Raw genomic sequence first — 16,800 nt, forward strand, 5'->3', positions numbered from 1 at the left:
AAAATAAACACAAGAATCAAAAATCAAGTAGCAAATGATCAACTTTGGTGAGTGAAATGGATGAGTTTGGTTGGCTTTTTACAACCTCTGTGGTGCCCAAGGCTTCTGCAGTACAGCACGCCTTTCTTCTATGCTTGCAGATGTCTAAGAGGGTAATTGTAGAGAATCAGCCTTCTCCCTTGAGCACTGTATAATGAGAAGAGAGGTGGGCAGCAGGAAGGCCACATGACCACACCCAGCTCTCCAGCAGATCTGCATTCTCAGGCAATGAGAATAGCTTCCTGCAAGAAATACCATAATGTGAAATTCCAGTGCACAGCTCTGTGCCAGAACCCCACACGGTGGGGGGTTCAACCCCTGCTGTGCCTCCAGCTGCAGAAGTCTCCAGCTGGATGCAGATCAACCTATCCACTGTGATGCCTTTCCACCCCCTTGACCTGACTGCCAGTCATTCCTCCACTTTCATACGCCATGTGCATGGGTGTGCAGAACTCTAGGGGAGCACATGGAAATGGTGGAATGCAGGTGTGTCAATGCGGGGAGTGTGTGTGTGTGAACAGAAGTGGACATCTGTGAGGATAAGTGTATACCTGTGTGTGTATGCATGTGAGAATATGTGGCAGCATGTGTATCAATGTCTATTGTAAGAATTGTGAGTGTGGGGTAATGTATACATGTTGATACATGTCTAAGTGAACATGCAGGTTGACATCTGTGTGTAGGTGTGCATGCATGCATGCATGACTGTGTGTGGGTATCTATGTGTGTGAACCACTTGAGTGTGTATAGTTGCGTGAGTGCACATGTGTATATGAGCCAAATGATTATGTGTATGGATGTCAATTGTGTATTCATAGGTGTGGATATGTGTATGCTTATGGGCATATGTGTAGGGCCTACATGCCACATATCAAGAGCATAACACTCCCTGGGAAAGGAACTCTAAGGTATCAACACAAGGTTCAGGAAGGTTCCACTGGAGATTTGGAGCTATCTCCAATGAGAAGACATTATCCAAAATGCCAGGACGATGAAAGGCATCTGGGGACTGAAGGATACCTTCAAGATGACTTTCCATTTGGAGTAGGCCCTGGAGCAGCCAAAGGAGGCAGAATAGAATAGGCACAGTGAGAGGGAGGGATATCAAAGCTGGACTCGCCACCATCACCATACAAGCTACTCTTCTGAAGCCTCTATGGGGTGCCAAGTCCACTGGGCTCTGACTTTCAAGCCACAGTGAACAAGGTGAAGCTGGACAGTGTGGTGTCATAACTGAAGATTGGCTAAGCCAGAGGACGTCCTTAGTGGGCTCAGTCATACTGTAGGCATGAGGCTGGATCACAGGTTGGCCCTGGTGCCACCAGGGAGGTCCTTGTGGAAGGAAGGTACTTTCTACTAAGTTTATAGTAGGAAAATGGCCCTAAGTTCTAAGAATTCTGCCAATGATAGCCTGCCCCATCCTGACACTCCAATGTCCTGGGGTTATATAATCTATCAGGAGGGGCACAAGATGGTAAAGAATGGTGAGTAATTTTGTATCTTAACTTTTGGCCTTCTACTGCGCATGTGTTGATCTCTTTTCTCCCCTTTCACTTTCTAGAGTCATTGACTCTAGTCCCAAAGGAGTACGAGCAGTCCTCATGAGCCCTCAGAGTTGAGTTCCTAGAGGGAACAAATACACTCCCGCCCTCCTACTCCTCCAAGAGAAAGAGACGGCATCAAAAGTGCCTGCCACATTACAAGAACTCAAACGAGTGTTAGCACATGGCTTCAGCATTGCGGTAATCAAATCACCAGCAGCATGGCATAAAGTTGGGATCCTGATTAAAACGCAATTGCCTTGAGATAAATGACACTTGAAATTGTCCTCCATCATCAGCCTGGCAGATTAGAAAGATGGTTAGATTGGGTTACACTCTTGGCTTAATTACTGACTTGTTATCAATTTATAAAAAAAAAAAATGTAAGAGAAGCCCAGATGGTCCTTAAGGATCTTCTCCAGATTTAACCTCCTCCACGTCTGTGGGAAAGACTTGTGGGTCCCAAAGTGTGTCCCTTGGAGAGGCAGCAGCAGCAGCATCGATGTGGAAGAAGTGTCGGTTTTCAGGCTGCATACCAGGCCCATTGCATAAAAGCGAGGTCAAGCGCAGAGAGTATTATGGATTTGTACACGGAGCATTGGCTCTGAGGGAAAATTATGGAGTATAGCAAGAGTGCCGAACACACACTTTCAATGGAAGTCACACCAGATATTTTCCTTGATCAAGTTACTGTACCTCCATGCTGTCTCAATGGGTATCTTCTAAGTTTCCCGGGTAAACTTTCATGTTCCACACTGTCCATTTCCCATACAAAGGAAGTTGAGATTTAGAAATAACTGTGGTCACCAGGTGCTGATGCCTGCTGTAATTCTTGATCAGAAGGCTGAGAGCTGAGGATGGTGGTTTGAAGTCAGCCTAGGCAGGAAAGTCTGTGAGACTCTTATTTCCAAGTATCCAACAAAAAGCTACAACTGGAACAGTGGCTCAAATGGTAGAGCACCAGCCTTGAGCAAACAAACTAACAAAAAAAGTAATAAAAAATAATAAATACTTTCCTTAGCCAGAAAATTTAGTCATTGGCAGAGCTTAAATTTCCCCAGCTGTCCTTAAGTGAGTGATATTTTCCACTATCATGTGAAAAATTCTACTTCAGTAGCCCTCAAGAGCCACTTAGAACCCCTAAGCCATTGGTTATGCTCTGATAATGTTTTTCCCAAGTTTGTACTAATGATGTCTGTCTTTAACATTTCACCCATGAAGGCACTATAGCCCTGTTCTGTTTGGAGCCTTTGGTTCTCTGGAGAGAAGTAGCCTTATTTAGTAAACCAAGAATTTTCCTACTGGAAAAGTTTCATCTTAACTCCACTGGACAGGGAATTGATGTGGTACAAAGGAGGGGGAAAAGAACAGAAAAGGGTAGGAAAGGAAAGGAAAGGAAAGGAAAGAAAAGGAAAGGAAAGGAAAGGAAAACTTCGGAGAAACAATGACTACTTTCTCTAAATGTGAAATTGTACACCATCAGCAAAATTGGAGCCATCTACAAGCTTCTCAACAGAGCAAAGGGGCACATTGATTTTTCAAGGATTTGTCAAAAATTTTTAATTATCCAGAGACAATGATGGACAACAATCCCATCTGAGTATTTTATGGGAAAAATTAAGAATGATTGAAGAGAAACAGTAAATGAGTTTGCCTAGATATAAATGGAACCACGAAGGGAAATGAATACAAAAATCAGCAAGTAGGCCGGGAGTTTGGCCTAGTGGTTAAAGTGCTTGCCTAGCATGCATGAAGACCCAGGTTCGATTCCTCGGTACCACATACATAGAAAAAAAAAGCCAGAAGTGGTGCTGAGGCTCAAGTGGTAGAGCTCTAGCCTTGAGAAACTCCAAGGACAGTGCTCAGGCCCTGAGCTCAAGCCCAGGACTGGCAAAAAAAAAAAAAGAATCAGCAAGTATAGCGAATGGGCTTTCTTGTAGTCAAACACATCATAAGGCCATGTGGATATTGTGCCTCAAGCATATACATATACATAGAGAAGAATCTAAGCTCCTCCTCTGCGCATCCTGTCTAATAATCCAGTCTGCTGATTAACATACTGTTGGAGCTAGAAAAATGAGTAATCTAGGTCAGCGAAGACAGGGACCTTCTCTTCCCTCCAGCTCACCTGCCATCCTTCTCTTCTCTGTATCCCACCTAGAGGCTGATCCACACAGAAAACAGAAGAGGCTGGGCTGACCACTAGCTCAGAGTCACTTTCTAAACTTCAAAAGTAAAATCAAATACAAATGCAGCAACCATTCTAAGTGTCAGTGCCGTCAGATCAAACAGATCCTAGCAAATGGAAGAAAGGGGTGGGGACTCATTCAAACATAGATTGCTAACTTTCCCCATTCCAGCTTCTGATCTGATAGTCCTGAATTAGAACCCAAGAATATGCGTATCTCACAAGCACCCAGGGACTGCAGGCCCCACATTTTGAAGAGTGGCTAAAATGTACTCTCTGCCAATCCCTTCCTATCACTGCCAGTCTTCATTGTTCTGGAAGAACCAATCATATTATTCTTCTTTTTTCAAGAATTAATTAACCTGCCTATGATTTTGTAGCTGGCAAAAGCAAGATAGAGGAACTAATCCAGTTCTCAGTGACTCAAATCCCGTAACTTATTTGGCCACACTGCAGACTTTAAACTAAGCACTTGACTTTGTCAAGTCAAGGGTCAAGAAAAACATATGAAATTATATCCAGCTGCCACAGTGGTTTTGCCATGTGAAGCAAATTTAAGACTTTTAAAATTTCTAAACATCAAATGCTCATAGAAGAGATTTGCCATTTAACACACCCATATCTATGTCTAGTGTTTTTTGGTCAGAATGCCTATTTCCATCATTCTCTCTGTCTCACCTGCCTCTTCCTTGAACACAGAGATACACTGAGTATTCTGACTATATTTATACACTTCAATTTTTTCAATCATTCGCCTGTGTCCCTCTGACTCCCATACTCAGACTTATTTCAGTTCCCTGATTTTCATTCCATTAAAATGTTTATTTTTTGAAAGGTTTGATCCAGGAACTTTCATGCTGATTCTACTTCACTTCAGTTAGAATGGCCATAATTAAAAATATGACTAGCAACAAATGCTGACAAAGATGTAGGAGCAAAAGAACCCTGTACGTTATTCTTGGGAAAGGAACTTAGTGCAAGTATTGTAGAAATCAGTATGGACATTACTTAAAAACAAACAAAACAAAACCACTCAACACTTGAAGTCTGGAACATTTACCTAAAATATGCATGATAGGCTACAACCAAAGTACCTACACACCCATGTTTATTGCTGCATTGCTCATAACAGCCAACTTATGGGGAATAGCCAGATGCTCAACAACAGATAACTGGATCCAGAATGTGGTACACACTATGGAATTTTACAATTCAAGATATATGCAATGGACTCTCACACAACCTACTCTTCATATTTCTTTAGCTAACTCCAGGCAGCCCTTGATTCCGGAAGGAAAGAGAAGCGGTCGATGTCATGTGATCACAACTGCTATCATAAACTATGCCTTAATAGACTGGGAGGCCACCCTGGGAGTTTAGGTTGAAGAGTGGCATTCTCTCATTTTACTTGTGCATTCATATTCCTTTATATCATTCCTGAAGCATCAATCTTGAGAGGCAAAGGTTGTGCCTTAGGGCAGGCACATTGATGAGCTGCAAAAGAGGTCTCATCATCCTGACCTAGAAGATTAAAGAAAAAACTCCCATCTTGTACGGATGAACAAGCTCGGGCTCTACCTGACTTGCAGCTTTGTCAAGTGGTGGAATCCTTAGAGAATCTTGGTGGGTCACCAATTCAAATCTGGTGCCACCCTAATGAAGACCCCACTGCACAGCTTACGGATTCCACATCTCTTCCCCTTCTAGAAAATCTTACCATATTCCCTTGTGATGAACTGAGGTTGGATTCATGGGCAGTATGGCTGAAGTTCAAGTCCTGGTCCACGTGGAAACCCTTCAGATATTAGAAACAACAAAATTCTACTTCTGAAGATGTCTGTTACCAGGACAACCATTTCTGCTCTTTTTGGGGAGGAGACCTTCATAAGGAGAGCTTTTCAGAGCTCTTACTGATCCTACCGTTTGCCTTTTTTTTTTTAACTTTATTGACTTCTCCTCTCTCTCTCTGCTCTCTCTCTCTCTTTCTCTAACACACACACACACACACACACACACACACACACACACACACACACAAACACATACACATCACTCTTAAATTTAAATTACAGGGTTCAGATTAACTCTAAATACTATTTCAATAGTATCCCCCTGGAATTGGAAAAATCTACACCTACTTAGTTACATTTTCTAGTCTTAATGGTGGCATGATGATGTTGGCAATCAGACACCAGGAGGGTAGAGTTAAGTAATCTGTGGGCAAGGGGCTCAATTATTTTGAGTTTCACATTCCTTATTTGCAAAGTGAAAATATCATAGAGCACCCTCTGTGTGGAGATTGAGTGCATTCTCATAATGTCATACATACCTATTTCTTTAAGAAATGTTATTGTGATTTCTCCCTTAAAATCTTCTGGGTTTTGGATAAACATTTTGCCAACAAAATGGAAAGAACAATAAGCTAAGCAAATGTGGCCAACAAATTGGAATATGCAATAAATTAAAATTGTTTTCATCAGCCCTCACTTCTTGATGTTAGTGTAATCAAATAACAAAACAATTCCCTTCAAAATGTAAAATCTTAAATCATAAAATTCAAGCCAATAATATTCAATGGAACAAATAGAATGGAATCTGCCCTTATTACAGCCAGTGCTAAGGTAAAGTATTTCAGGCCTGGGTACAAAGCCAAATTACAGGGCAGAAGAAATCCGAAATATAAAATCAGATTTAAGAAAATCAACATCCTCCCACTCCCTCCAGTGATGAGTCTGAAATAATCAAAGTTAGCATGATGGCATGGATATTGGTTTGATTCCAGAGCTTACCTTACCAAATTATAAAAATCGCAAATGAAAGTAATTGAAGAATTCCGAATGAGATTTGCTTGGCAATGCTCAAAATCCAAAGCCAAATACTTTAATAAGGGAGGCTCAGGGGGGCTTTCTTTGATCTTTGGACTCTATTATCCCAAACCAATCACCGTCCAACAGAATTAAGCAGCAAGGAGTTATTCAGGGACCAAGTCAGTTGATTGTAAGGTAAGGAGCTTCAGAGAGACTAAGGAAGCCCCTACTAGGACATCATTTCCCCTCTCTACTGTCTCCTTATCCCCCTTGCAGTTCTTGGCATGCATTTCTAGCAGTTCTGTTCATTCATACTGAGGACAGACAGGATGGCACTTCCAACTACTTTTGCACTTCCTACTCTTTAAACATTTAGGTCCCAGGAAGGCTTGGAGGAGTATATCCTTCCATCCAGATTGAAGGGAACAGCCCTCAGCCAGTTTGGATGACAAAATTAGGACCATGCTTCAAGCAACATACACCACAGTGCACAAAGGTGAGCCGAAGGAGGAGACCATACAGGCTCTAGTGACCAAGGCTCATGCAATTGGCAGACAGAAGCTGAGGCATCATTCTAAGCATTCCCCTGGAGTCCTGAGATCAAATGCTGGACCTAATTCTGACTCGAGCCTGATTCTCAGGAAGTAACTTGTCTCCCTTGGACATCAGTTTCCTCACCCACAAACAGCGCTGATGAAGTACAACTGGACATGAGAAACACTGGCCACTTCAGATGCATCCTCAGTGTCTCTCATGAAAATCTGTAAGATTAAATGGATGGCCGGATAGTCTACACACAGACAAAGGACCCAAGGAAAGGAAAGAAGACAGTAAAATTAATGGAAGGAAATGAGAATGCATGACATAAGTGAGCCTGTGTGCTCTCTTTGACAGTGATCACACCACTTCTAATGCTGTTTGGGACTAAAAATGTCAGGTGTACTTTTACATATTGAGCTCAGTCTTAGAAAATGTGTTGGTAAATCAATGAATTCATAAATGGAAAAATAACCATGTCATAAATCACCATAGAAACACATATTTGAGGGTGGGTTTGTATGTGTATCACTTCTCATCTATGAAGGACTGTGACCTTTAGTCACGGTCTCATTCAACTTCTCTGGACTCACAATTGATATGTTACAATTTATGATTCCAGTGCCTTGTTAGAGACCAAAGGAAAGAAGGACTGAAGATAAAATGATAATTCCCCAGTATAATAAAGTGAAATAAAGCAAATTTTGCAGATAAAAAAGAACATTTATATATGGGCAAAGAGGAAGACAGAAGTACAAGAGAGGATATAAGAAAAATTGGAAAACATCAATTTATAAAACAATTACTCCACCTAAAGAGAAATGATTAAGACATAGTGGGGGGCAGTGAAAGTTGAATATTTTTGGATTCCACAAATAAGACTATAATCCATTCAGTCTTGCTTTTGACAAAATGCAGTAATATTTTGTCAAGAGCTTTAAACATTGGCATCTGTTTGACACCATAATTCTATTTTTGAGAATTACACTTACAGAAATAAATGTAGAAATTGGATAAAAAGAAACATTAGGCAGGAAGATGTTCATTGAGTTGCTATTTATATTTGTGACACATTGGAAAGGAAAAATGACTATCAAGAAGGGAATGTTTAGATAAATTGATTTATGACAATCGAAGGCATTTTAGTCGCTAAATAATTAAGTTTTACAACAATGTTATAAAAAATGCAGGATATCAAGTTATAGTAACATAACATACACCTATCCTTTACTCACCAAAAAGGCTAAACTAGGAAGACTGAGAGTTCAAATCCACTTGGATTACATATTAAGACTCTATCTCAAAACAAAACCAGAACAAAAATAAACATAAAATATATTTATCTCACATTATAATTACATAAAACTGGTTATAATTCAAAACTGTCTAGATAGAAAAATGCAAGAGAATTCCTAGAATCAGTTAGTTGGTGAAAATTTTTGAACTGGACTTTTCCTCTTTACATATATTTTAGTAATTTTTATTTTAAGTTATTTCAAAATTTTGTTTTTCTTTCTTTTTTTTTTGTCAGTCCTGGGACTTGAACTCTGGGCTTGGGCACCATTCCTGAGCCTCTTTGTGCTCAAGGCTAGCATTTCCCCCACTCAAGCCCACAGCACCATTTCTGGTGTTTTCTGAGTTTCTAGTTTCATTGGAGGTAAGAGTCTTAAGGACTTTCCTTCTTGGGTTGGTTTTGAACCATGATCCTCAGATCTCAGCCACCTGAGAAGCTATAAAGTTTTCTTAATGGTTACATAAGGTATTCAAGTTAGAAACAGATTTTCCCACTCAAAACTGCTAATAGCTTTAACAGGTGATATGGATTACATGTGTAGCCGATTTGGAACAGAGTAATGCATGAGAAGAATGAGCAGGTACATTTCCTTGCCAAGGTATCTAAAACTCACCTGAAATTGAAGATCTAGAGGAGGAGTTATGATGACAGCAACTGTTAAGTTTACGATCCCACAAAAAAAACCTATTCATTTAGTAAACAAGTTGTTTTTGCAAGTTGGTTTTGTTCACATGGAGTTCACCAAGTATTTTTTCTTCTTGCATTTCCATTTTTAAATATATTTCATTTCCTGCCTGATATTTCCCTCTTGCATTCTGATACTATTATCTTCAAAACAGAAAAGGCACCAAGACACATGAATTATAAATTATGTGGAACAATGAACTATCAGAGGAAGCCTCCAGCCTCAATAAGCAAGTAAATTTCTGCTCTGTATCCCAAAGGTTTTTTTCTATATTAAATCAGTCTTTTTCTGTCCACCAGAACTCCATTGAGATACTGTTGAAAAGATTAACTGTGAGACTTTCTTTTGTTGTTTTGACTCTTTTTGTAGGTTTTTTGTTTGTTTGTTTGTTTGTTTTGTCAGTAATGGGGCTTCAACTCAGGGCCTGGGCACGGTCCTGAGCTCTTTCACCAAGCCCAGAGCTTTGCCACTTGAGCCACAGAAACACTTCCAGTTTTTGAATGGTTAACTGGAGATTAGTAGTATTACAGGCATGAGCCACCAGAGCCCAGCTTCTTTTATGTTTCTAACTGGTATATAAACCCATACATGTTAAATGAGGTTACTAGGTAATGTTTGATTCCTGTATAACTTAAGTAAATGTTTAAATTAGTTTAAATACATCTATCTCTTCAAACATTCACTTTTTCTACAATGAGGGCTTGCTAAATCATTTCTTCTATTTTTAATGTACAATAGAACATCATTATTTATAGAGAATTTATATTTTGAACTGAATGAGGATGAAAACATACTATGTAAAAAATTCAAGGATAGAGCTAAAACAGAACTTAGAGGGAAATGTATAGCTCTTATGTTTATATTAGGAAAGGAAACAAGTCTAAAATTAATGGTTTAACTCTTAGTATTAAGTTACTAGAAGGTAAAAGAGAAAATAATCAAAGTAAAAGAGAAAACATTGCTGCAAAAAGTTGAACTAGATAAAACAAAAAAACTGAAAATTACAAGTCAAATTTAACATTTCTTAATGAAAAAAAATCTCACATTCATGGATCAGAAGACTCAATGTCTATCAAAATCTTATCATGCTTTTTTGAAGAAGTTAACAGATGGTTCTATAATTTAAGTAAAGATAAATGATCCAGAATTGTTGGATCAAGCTTATATAAGAATAACAAAATTAGAAGACTTAAACCATCTAACTCTGAATTACTATAAACTACTGTGATCATTTTTGTATCCACATAAGAATAGAAAGGTAGATCAATGAAATGAGTAGAGAATGTAGACATTGACCAACATATATTGTCCTGTTGCTTTTCAATCAAGGTCTCTCACCTGTTCTTGAGTAAATATAGGATATTTTAAGAGATGAGACGAGATCAATTACGTACAAATATAGAAAACAAATGAACTCATCACTTTCTCATTCCACACAGGAAAATTACTTTTAGGTGCAGCGTAGAACATCAAAAAATCTAAAAGAAATCTATGCCACTTTGGAGTAGGTAAAATTTGCAGGCAGAACCCAAAAGCATTAACTATAGAGGAAAAGAAAGAAATTGACATATGATATTTTATCAAAATTAAAATGTTCTACTTCTCAAAAGACACCATTAAGAAAATGAATGGATGACTTACAGATTGGGAATTATATTCGTAGCACATGCATTTTATCAAGGACTTAAATCAGGGGATATATTAAAAGCCCATATAAATCAACAATGAAAAGATGAAGAGCCCAATAAAAATTAACAAAAGGCTTGAGCCCACACTCCCAAAAGAAAATATATAGGTGACCAAGAAGGACATGAAAACGAGTTCAATATCCAAAGCCATTACACTGAAACAATGAGATATCTACTCACATCCACTGCAGTGACTCTAAGTTAATCTAAAAGAAAAAATAATTGGCTACAAGTAAGGCAGTCACAGGGGGTGACAATGCTAGCACTGATTGGCATGTCTAGCATTATAGTTATCAAGGGTTGTATTACTACTGGGAGTGTGAAATGGTGGAGCCATATTGGGATTGATTTCTCACTTTCATACAGCAGTAAACACAGATGTATACCATGACCTTTGATTATGTCCTCCTATTATTTTCATATAAAATGGAAGCTTCCCTTGACTGGACTTATTTAGGAATACTCATATCATGCTCAGGAGTCCTCAGTTGTTACAGTGGAAATATGAACCACCACAAATGGATAAGCAAGGGTGAAATTTTTAATTACAAAGGAATTCCATTCAAAAATGCAAAGAAAGGAAAAAAAAGGAAAACAGAATACTGATGTCCATTTCATCATGGATAAATCTGAGGCTTTTGGGGGGTCAAATAGGGCACATACAGAATTTTATAGTGTTTAGAATCTGCTTATACAAACCAAATTAAAAGTAAATTTAATTTGTCATGCAAGAAACAAATTGTGTCTGTCTTTGATGATGGGGAGAAGTATCCAGAAAAACTCTTGTGGGTGTTGTCAGTGTTCTGTATCTTGGGTTGGGTGCTGACTGTACAACTATAAGTTAAGCTCAGGAAATGAACACAATATATAAGCATTTTATTTTATGAATGTCAATTTTTATGTATGCCATTTTATTTTATGCATACCAATGGTGTTTGTGTTCATATTCTGTCATCTTTCTTCCTAACATATAGAAGATACTACAACAGTGTGCTGGCATCCACCAGAGTGTGTGCTTTGGGCTACAATCCACATTGGATGCTTTAGATTCGACACATTGGTAAGCTCACATCTAATCATGCCAAACTTTGCTGAAGTTTCTCAGATAGTTCAGAAAGGTGACTTCACTAGCTCAAAACCATGGATTAAATTAGGATAAAATGGAATTTAAACACATATTTCCTAACTCCTAAGCAGAAATGGCTTGAACTGCATTTCTTGAATGGATGAGTAAGTGAATAAATGAATGAATCAAGAGAGGAGAGCATCCAACCTGTAAATGGATAGAGTGCTATTAAGCAGATACAAAAAGTGTGGAAATGAAGTGGTTATCTAAATGCATTCCAACAAACCCATTTTGTTCCTCCATAGGGAGTTTCCTACTTCCTTCCTGCTCATTTTCTGATGGAAATCAGAACTTTATCTTTCCCATTATCAGGGTCAGAGCCTTCTGAACTTTTAGTGGTGGTAGTGATTTGGGTGTTATTTTGTTGTTGTTTCTGTGCCTATCCTGGGGCTTGAACTTGGGGCTTGCGCACTGTCCTTGATCTTTTTGGCTCAAGGCGAATGTTCTACCACTTGAACTACTGCTCTACTTCTGACTTTTCTTTTAAAAATTGAAGATAAGAGTCTCGTGGACTTTCCTGCCCGAGCTGACTTTGAACTGTGATCATCAGATCTCAGCCTCCTGAGTAGCGAGGATTAGAGGCCTGAACCACTGGCACTTGAGGCCTTCTGGCATTTTAATCCAGCACCTCAAAATTACCAACTCATGCCATCTGCAACTTCACCTCCTTAACATTTTGTAGAGCTAAAGTGGTGCCTCATGTATAACGCCTCCTTACATTAATCATTCCAAAGAAAGATACTAGAAAAGTTCCTCATCTGTCCACAGTCCTTCCATCGAATACCATCTTATGTGTCACAGACTAGTCTCTGACTCCAGCAGCCCTCAACCCAGAGCAGAAAGGAAGAGGGGAGGTACAAACGCAGGTGCTGAGAGAAGAGGCCAAAGCATTGGATCAATGATGGAAATAAATAAGATTTGTAGGCCTAGTTTATTTCTGCATTTGCATCCACATTTTATAATCCCAGTGAAATTCACGGAGTGGAAAAATAAAACAACTTCTGGGAAGACTATTGGCCTCTGAAGCTACCTCCCTCTAGGGAAAAAAAAATACTATTTCTAGCCACAAGGTCTGAGACAAGTTACTCATCTATTTGTTCAAAGAGCTCAACAAGCTGTAAAGATTGACACTTGCACTATTAACACTATATTCTAGTTGACAATGTTATTAAATATTAGGTCTGATTTATGGAAAGGTTTAATCATTTTGCAGTCCAGGTCAGTCGTGGCACTGCACAGAAATTGGGTTATGTGAGCTGTTCCTTGGTGGAGTTCATCAAGCTTAAGAAAAGAAAAAATAATCCCACATAGTTATTATTATATAAATTTGAACCACTTTCCAGCTCAGCTCTGTAGCTCTGTGTCTCAAAGTTTTCTCCAATTGATAATTTTAATAATATGGAAATAAAAAATAAATAAAAATCACATACCTAAATAATCTTTGCTATGACACATGGAAGATGGGAAAAGTCTTTTAATAACTGAGGTCAGGCATACATTTTACTATGTGGGTGTGAAAGTATTAGATTAATAAAAAACAGAAGTAAAAAGTATGCACACAGGTAGAAAGGAATTGAAGAACAGAAATGGCAATGTTACTTTATCAAGAAGATGGACAAAGAAAAAACACAGTTCTTCCTGCTACTGCTATATGAATATAATGCTCTGCATAGAAAGCAAATTCAGAAATACAAAATTAGTGGTACTTAATCATAATCATGTGCCATTTAAGCTTACCTAACAATTATTTCTCTACTTCTCAACTGAATGTCTTTCAATAAATAAGAATTTATCATTATCTGCAAAAAAAAAAGAAAGAAATGGCAACATTAGCTTCCACCAGAGGCAATGAAGGTGTGAGGTTTGGATGGCTAGACCACTGGTCTCTATGACCTTGAGCAAGTCAGACTCTCTGAGGCTCAAGTTCATTTTCTACATTATGGAGATATAATCATGGAGAAATTTGTTTATGAAGAAAGCAGTAATGCATGTAAGTAGTTTGGCACAGTGCCTTGGACCCAAAGGGAAAACTAGATCAGGCCAGGACAAAAGCTATCCCAGTATAGTCCTAGGCGGCCAGCATCAAACCTAGAAAGGACAATACAAGGCATTAAATGATGCAGGGCTAAAAGAAAGGCTACCAGAGGTGCCTTGGAGCTAGGACATGGTCCAGAGCAAGATGACAAGTGATTGGAAATGCCTATGGATTATTAGTTAGTACCAATTCAGGAGTTACTGCAGGAACATGAGTCACTAAGTAGCACAGAGCTAAAGGATGAGCTTCTACAAATACCTTTGGGCTATTAGATGCTATGAAGAAAGAAGACAAACGATTGTAGTGGTTTATGGGCTACTAGATGGTGCAGAACTAGAAGATGAGCTAGTAGGGCTACTAGATGATCCATAACAACAAAACAAATCATTCGAGGTACCTTTCAACCAAATAATACAAAACCAGAAGACCACTGATTACAGAGATACATGCAATACTAGATGGCACAGAGCAGGGAAACAAGTGACTAGTGAGGCTTACAGACCACTAGACTGTACCAAACTGGAGGATGAACTATTGAAGGAACCAGTGAGGGTGCAGAACAAGAGAACGAGTTACTACAGGTACTTAAAGGTTACCAGCTGTGCAGAACTGGAAGATGAGCTGCTGGAGATGTTTGTGGGCTATTAGGTGGGGCAGAACTCTGCGTTAGACACACTTTCTTTAAATTTTTTTCTCTAAAAGTATAGATGACAAAAATGTGACCATGTGGTTGCTGTCCCACCACTCTGCTGTGGGAAAGCAGAAATAAAAATTCTATATAGTGGACAGATAAATAAATAAATACATGCATATTTTACAAAATCAAATTTGAGTCATGGATCTAGTTGGCCACATTCTTGGTTCCTCTTTCGTGTGTCAGTTAGGTCCATATGGCTGTGTAGAATGGAGGCCTGTCCACAGGTCACTTAGGAGTAGAAGGGTTTTCTCCCCTGGAGATAGACAGTTGCATTAAAAAGTATTTGTTGCAGTCTCTTAGGATATAAAAACTCTCTCTCCTTCCAGGTCCCATCTTGAAATGTTTTATCATCAGGACCAAAGCTCTACCTTCCTCCCTGTTTCAGCAATGCTGCCAGGAACCAATGGAGTCTGAACAAGCATGATACAACCTTTTTTCCTCCTCTGCTACTGTACAAAAGTGATTGCCACTCCCTAAGCCATATCCCACTTAAAATGGTTTCAAGTCATTAAAAACCACAGTACTGGTGAATTAAAAATAATAGCAGCTTTCCAAGGTTATGCAGATACCCAACTCCTTGACTTTAATAGCAATTAACCATTGTTCCACTACCATGCACTTTCTGGAAATGGAACTGGTATCATCAAAGAGCAACTGGAAATTACAAGTGTAATTGTCCCTACGAGTCACATACTGGGCATTCTTATCTTTGCCAGACTGTCTGAACTGCAAAGAAGCAGGCTGTATTTGAGAATGGAAGCAGTTACCCTCATTTGACTGTAGCATCAATGCCTGTTTCCCTACTTGCTCATGTTTTCCCTTACGCGTTCCAGATTTAAGGCATGGTCTTCACTTGAGAAATGAGAATATATAACCTGCGCATCCTGGACTCCACATTACCAAATCTGTGCTGGGGGGATGTGGGGAGGAATAAATCCAGAAAGAGAGATGGGGGGTTCTATTTCCATCTCTTAACCACTCAAACAGATACAAGAAGGAAAATTGGAAGGTGAATCTGAGCTTTTCTCTTTCCAAAAAATGTAAACTTGTGTTTATGACACTATTATAAAACCTTTCCACACTTTTCTAGCACTGCCCTCCATTTTTATTGCAGATTCAAATGTAAAAGGTAAATGTGCGATCCTCTCTACCCAAAAGTGGCTCGGGAGTTTATACATTAATCATTTCAGGAAAGTAACAAATCTTGTATACTGTAAAAAGGTTAGATTCTGTTCCAGAGAAGTTGTATGATTTGATAAAGAATGCTTTATTTGAACTTTTCATTGATGGTTTTGCTTATGATTTTGCTCTTACTCAAAAGTATCAATACATCCAATAAACACTTTCTGATGGGCTGCCAATGTGTTGCATCCAGAGTGAGAAGACATCTTCACAATCGCCAAGCCACAACTCTCTAGAGGAAAGTTTTAGTTATCTTGAGGCATATCAGAGCAGGCATGTAGACCACATTCTACAAAACTAAGATGAGTGAGGGAAGGGGTATGTGGGAGAGGGATGGGTGAGAATGTCAAAATGAGCACTATCAATCAAGATATATGGTACTCATAAACTGCTTTGTTAAATGACAACTCCTTTGTGGATCTACTTAAAGATAATCAAAAGGAAAGAAGAAAGGGAGGAAGGAAGGGAGAAGGGAGGGAGGGAGGGAGGGAGGGAGGGAGGGAGGGAGGGAGGGAGGGAGGGATTGAATGGGGAACAAACCTCTGCCTGACTTAGTCTATATTTATTTTGGAAGAATTGATGGATGTGCACAATGATAACAGTTGCAACCCTTGCTTTAGGTCATTTATTTGGGTATAACTCTCATTTATAATCAAACCACTTACTAGGTGCTATCATTAGAAATAAACAATAAAATGGCTTATCTAAACCTTAGCATTGACTCTGATTTTCATCCAACAATATGCTTCCCTTCTTCCTGTGGCTCCATGCCTCCCATCTGCAGCAAATACTAATGATGATTCTTGCATTTTATCCTGACTTTGGATGTGAATATGAGGATATTTTATGTTTTTTAAAGGATATGATACTACACATTATCTTCGATTAGTTGCCTTTAATACTTCTATTTTGCTCAATACCGTTCTGCTAAGATTCATATACACTATTCAAGACAGTTCATGCATTTCCTTGCAGATACCT

The 16,800-nt window shown here is 38.9% G+C and overlaps 1 protein-coding gene across 2 annotated transcripts in view; it reads right to left on the minus strand.

The window, feature by feature from the left end:
- LOC150064913 (glutamate receptor ionotropic, delta-1-like) overlaps nucleotides 1-16,800 on the minus strand; it is a 106,831-nt gene that overhangs the window by 6,633 nt on the left and 83,398 nt on the right. Inside the window, exon 5 of one of the 2 annotated variants that reach the window (XM_090329539.1) lies at nucleotides 2,277-2,456. The gene's annotated coding sequence lies outside the window, so the exon portion shown is untranslated. Of the gene's footprint in view, nucleotides 1-2,206; nucleotides 2,457-16,800 lie in introns of those variants that run through there. The other variant, XM_090329538.1, reaches the window with a different exon arrangement.

Source organism: Megascapheus bottae, chromosome 3 (genome assembly GCF_031878675.1).
Source record: "Megascapheus bottae isolate mThoBot1 chromosome 3, mThoBot2.hap1, whole genome shotgun sequence".
In the NCBI taxonomy this organism is placed as follows: Eukaryota; Metazoa; Chordata; class Mammalia; order Rodentia; family Geomyidae; genus Megascapheus; species Megascapheus bottae.